The following is a 6090-nucleotide window of genomic DNA, read 5'->3' as shown; positions in this document are numbered from 1 at the left end:
AAGGTTAAAATGGTAAAATTTTATATGATATATATTTTACCATGATAAAAGCGTTGCAAGTTATGCATGAAGGAAGTTCAATAAAGTGCCCTAGTTTAAGCAAAAAGGAAGATATGTTATAAGGCAGAGGAGTCTGTCAATGCCAATGGCAGAGCTACTCACGGTCCTGGGGAAATGAATTAGGAAAAGTGACTAGACCACTGGAGAGAACCAGAAGATCCTATTTCTCATCTCTGCCACTGTCTGTCATCTGCCTCATTCTTTTTGCTCACTGCAGACTTGGTTTATACTTCTTCTGTTTGAGAGAACAACCACTGTCTTGAATCTCTTGGTCTCAGAGCTAAATGTGAGAAGGGATACATTGCCCCACTTCTGTCCAATCACCTGTGAAGGCAGAGACAGGTTGTGTGAACCTGGATGCTCCTACTGTAGTCACGTAAATGGCCTTGGGGTGGGGGGCAGTGAAGCAGGGGCAAGGAATGAGGAGTTACCAGAGAAGGAAAAACCACTGGGGTGGCCAGGTAGCTACACGGATGTCTGCTACAAACCCACACACATATTTAGCTTTCCATACTTTTCCAAATTCCTCATTTTCTCTTCATATCCCTTGCTCTTACTGGCACCTACATTCTCTAAGGTTATCAGATTCTGTAAGTTCACTGGCCCACCCATACATACCTTAAATAAACTACTCTGTACTAGGGAGGAATTTACATGTCCCAAATCCCTTTCCCAAGGGCTGCACCCACTCTGCAACTCAAAACAATCCATTTGGCTCTTATGATAACACATGGTCCTTCTTGAGTGATCCTGTGAGCAGTTTCACAAGACTTTCTGGATAAAGCGTTTTATTTCTCTATGCCATTAACAAATATTTTAGGGCAGAAACTTTTCTACACTCTACAAATCTAACTGCAGGGAAAAGGTGGCATTGGCAAGCAAGCTTGGGTCAGTTGTGGTGTTTGACAAACAATTCATAAGGATAATTACAGGGCTAAAAGTTTGTAAACTTAAAATTATATATGTGTATCATTATATATAATTTTTACTAAAAACACCAGAATTCATATTATATAAATTCCTTTACTATAGTGAAAGAAGACTTTAAAGTAGTAAAAACATGTATTATTACATTAACTACCAAAAAAATGGTTTCCATAGTAAAAGAAACCAAAACAATACAAATTGCATAAAGAAAAGAGTTTGAGCAAATCAAAGCCAGATGACAAAAGCTGAATACTAAAGAAAGAATGGCACACAGATGGTTCAAGAGAAGAACGGAATCAGCAAAACAAAATTCAAGAACACAAAGACCAAGCCTATACTGCCCCAAGATCCTCAGGAACGCTCGCTGATTGGAAAGATGTCTGTCCTGAATTGCAAGAGAGCCAACTAGAAGGCTGATATAAACTCTGTGATTAAGAACGTGGGCACTGGAGTCACAGTGTGGGTTCAAATCTCACTTCTGCTCTTAAGAAGCTATATAACATTGGGAAATAACTCAACAACCCTAAACTCATCTTTAAACTAGGGACAATAATTGTACTTTCCCCATTTGGTGACTAGATGAATTAAGAGGCAATAAATTTAAAACATTTGCTTTCCATTTAGTTAAGTACTAAATAATATTTTGATACATATTAGCTGAATATTTGAAGATAATATTAAGAATACACAATGATATACCAGATCCTATTATTCCTGAAATGGCATTGTAGTGTTTTATCATCAGACTCCAGTTTTTACTCTAGATTGCTTTCCCCAAAACATACATCTTCAATGTATGTGATCACACCAGGAGCTAAGGGATTGTGGATCAATTCTGCAAGATTTAATCTTGGTCAATAGGATTTGGTGAAAGTCAGTGAGTGAAATGAGGTGGCAGGGTGGTATAATGGTTAGTAACACATGCTCTGGAACCAGATTGCTAGGATATGAGTCCAGGTTATACACCTACCATCATGTGATACATAGTTCACCTCATTTGTCAGTGTCTCCGTCTATAATATTGCACTTACCCTGTAAGGCATTTGGAAGGATTACCTGGCATTAAACATGTAAAGCACTTAAAACAATGCTGGACACATTGTAGTCAAGCAGTCAATGTTAGCTGCTGCCACAAGTGACAGATGGTGGCCAGCAACAGCTGCCCTATTGGAGAGAAGACTGGACACGTGTTATGGATGAGCCCCTTGACAATGCCATATGATGATTTTCCTTTCTCACAGGAACACAGAGAACACAGAGTCCATACTCTGTAATTACTAAGCAATTATCATCAACATCTTGGTGTTCTTTTCCCAGGAAATAAACTGCCCTGAGGAAGAGAAAATGAAACATCTGGACTCTCCTGCTCAAAGCTCCTTTGTTTAAAATCGGGATGGCTTGCTTCTTTCACGTCCCCCCAACATTAGAGAGGACTTATCCTTCTGTGTACTGGATAAAGGAAGAGGGTAGTGATCTGACAGCAACCTGGCACAACATACCTTTCCCAAAGAAGCAGTAAAAGGAGTTACACCTAGACACACACACACACACACACACACACACACACACACACACACACAAGCACTCACTTTGTCGTGCCTTCAAATGCAGGTGCAGGAGAATCCTTCTATTTCAGCCCTTCAACCAATGGGCCACAAAGTCCTTGAAAGAACCCCACTTTCAACACAGGGACTGAAGACAATGCAATTAACACCTAATATTGCACAGCACCGTCTTAAAGTAAAGAATCTGCAGAAACCTCTTTTCACTGGTCTCTGTCTCTTGTATCTTGACACTTCTGTATCATTGCAAAGTAAGACCTAGCCAAGAAAGCGAAAACATCCTGATCTGGTGAAATGTGAAAACAACTTGGATGCAGGAAACCTGTTTTAGCCCCTGCCCCAACTTTAACCTTGTAATGTGGAGAACATTACTCGACCTCTCTGAACCTGTTTCTGGTTTCCTCACCTGAAAACAGCTGGGTGAGGGAGTCAGTTCTAAATTGATAATAAACGGATAAGTCCTCTGCTTGGCCTTCTCCTTCAAACGGATAAGTCCTCTGCTTGGCCTTCTTCTTCTACCTAATAACTGATAGATTTGAAAGAATTCCATCAAGGGGGAAGCTTAGAGTGCAGCTCTCTGTAGCATTTTATGTGAAAAGAAATAACAACTGTCTCTGAGTGGAATCCCCATCACCCTTTAAGGTGGCAATGAACAAACAAACGCTCTCATGCAAAAGGAGGGCTAGGCCCTACGCTGGCCTCACCTGGAGGCATAGCTCTCACATTACAATTTTAGCTTTCTTAAATTCCATTCAGTATAGCTGAAATAGGTCCAAAACATTTAGAAATCACTAACATTCAAGGGAAAACAGAATGAGAAAAAAATGGGCAACTAAATAATCTGGTTTAGGTGGTACAGTTCACCCATCTTCACCTGTTTCCCAGCCTGTCTGTGTGACAGAGGTGTCTTAAACCCCTCCTTCCTGGGAGCATCCTCAGGCGTATCTAAATATCCCTGCCCAAAACCAAGACAGCAATACCCAGAGAAATGCAAGAGCTCCCTCTCCCACCTCCCGATTTCCAGTTTTCTTCCTAAGGACCCACAACTTCCCCCAGATTATGGTCCCAGGAATTACTGTCTCCTTTAGGGAGAAGAAATTCCCACCCCAGGACCTTCCCTCTCTCACCAGGACAACTGTGTCACAAACAAGTATTCACTTGAAGGGAAAAAGAGGATGGCTGGGCCTTATGGAGGTAAGGTCCCTTCATTATGGTATCAAACCCAGTAATGCACTTTCCTGTTAGAGAATTTCTAGACAATCCTCCCAAATGAGAAGGGTTTCCTGGATTATCATAAAACGTTTCTCTATAGAAAAGCTAGTTCACAATGAAAAAGAACACGCAGAAGTTGAGCGCTGTACAATGAAGTTGGGCTTTGAGAAGCCCTCCAGGCAACCAAACCTCCACTAACAAGTCCATTTTGCTGTCTTTTCTGTCATGTTTATTCTTCTCCAGCTGTGACTATAAAAGAGGACACCCTGGGGAGAAACATACTTCAAGTACAAAGCAAAAGTGGGTGGAAAAAGATAGTAATAAATACGTGTTCTATGATTAATCAGGATTCTTGATTCCATTAGGAGATTAAAATTCCACAAATTCTAGGTCAAACTTTACTTGCCATAACTTATTCCCTAACCAAAACAGGCTAGAGAAATGACAGTAGAATTTGGCAGTAGTACCTCTTTCTAAACTGTCCAGAGGTTAATGATTTCTTCAGTTTTGAAAATCAGGATTTACTTTTATAAAGTCAAAAAGAAACTCCCACTCTGTACATGACTTTTTTTTTTTACTCTAAGAATAACAAATTATTTGCATAAATTTCATGCCAAAAATAAGAATGTATCCTAAAAAGTATGTGGTAACAGAAATAAGCAGATTATTTTAATAACCTTATCACCTGTTTTCCCAGAAAAGAGAAAAAGCCCTGAGATCTCGTTTCATTCTTAGTATTCAACAGGAACGTTGAAATTAGGCAACAATTTGGGGGAGGTACTTTCTTCCCTCTAATCCTCTTCTGCCCTCTAATGGTCGCATATTTTTATGTCATACAAGATAATTGCCATTTTGAATATCTGGTAGTTATATTTCCACGATTAGAGTAACTCTATTGTATTTTACCCCTGTCATAAACCTTAAAACCAATTTAATAAACACATCTGACTATGCAATAAAACTTCACGATTATTCTAGTACTTATATATTGTGTATTAACTTACAACAACTTTATCTAAAATATTTTCCCTGGAAAACGCCCAGAAGTATTCTGGGTAAAATGACATTCATGTGCTGGACTAAAGGTTCAGAAAGCATGGAATATCATATCCTTCTTTTAGAATTCAAAGTATACATTATTATATTAAAGATAAATCCTACAGCAATGATGCTTTTTGTGATTTCCTAAACTTTGCCATTAAATACTTTTTTTTCACGTTAGACCTGTTAGCGTCCTACAAAATACCATTTGGGGAAGTGTTGGTATCTAAGAATTATTCTCAACCTTATTGTTTTCTCCTGAGGATGACTGAGAATTTCATTCTTTGTGACTCTTCTTCCTTTGTCACACCTATTGTGCCCCAATATATCAACTTCAATTATTTTATTTGAACACCATATCAGGTTGATAAACTAATATACACTCCATAGCTACAACTCCAGCAGGGTATCAAAAGCAAATCCTTGAGATGCTGCTCAGCAGTAAAAGGAAATGAACATTGATACACACAACAGCTTGGATGATCTTAAGTGCATTTTGCTCAATGGGAAAAAAATCATACTGTATGACAATTTGTATAACATTCTCAAAATTACCATTATCAAGACAGAGAATAGATAAGTAGTTACTAGCGATTAAGGAAGGTTAAGGAGGGTGTGACCCTAAGCAGCATGAAGAAGTTCCTTCATGATGAGTAAACAAATCTGTGTCTTAACTATAAATGGTAGTTACATAAATCTGTACCTGTGATGAAAATGTCCTAAAATTATACAAAAAAGACATGTAAAAATAAATGCCTGTAAAAAGAACATGAAGCCCAGTAAGGTCTGTAGTCTAGTTAACTGTTTCCGGCTAATCAATGTTCTGGCTTCAATAATGCACCATAGTTAGATAAGATGTCACTGTTGGGGGACACAGGATGACAGGCATGCAGGACCTCTGTGTACTATCGTACAACTTTTCATGAGTCTATAATTATTTCAAAATTAAAAATGTTTTTAAAGTAAAATTCTACAGCCCACACCAATGAGTTCACAGTATGGATTCCTTTGGATTTTTCTAAATTTCTCAATAATCTTTAAACTCCTCTAAATTATGAAAGAACAAAAATAGGAATAGAGCGTTGTATAAGAATAATTAGTTAATACCTTGTTATTCTGTGCATTGGCAGATTACTCACGGGTCCTGACTATCTACTGGTTCTCCTCACTAGGGATGAAATGAGATGAAATAAGCTTCACTCAAATGAATCCTTGATAAACACAGACACACACACACACACACACACACACACTTTCACGTTCTCTGTCTTTCTTCATCTCAGTAAGT

Source organism: Mandrillus leucophaeus, unplaced genomic scaffold (assembly GCF_000951045.1).
Source record: "Mandrillus leucophaeus isolate KB7577 unplaced genomic scaffold, Mleu.le_1.0 Scaffold300, whole genome shotgun sequence".
Taxonomy (NCBI): domain Eukaryota; kingdom Metazoa; phylum Chordata; class Mammalia; order Primates; family Cercopithecidae; genus Mandrillus; species Mandrillus leucophaeus.
Note: the sequence above shows the minus strand (reverse complement) of the source record.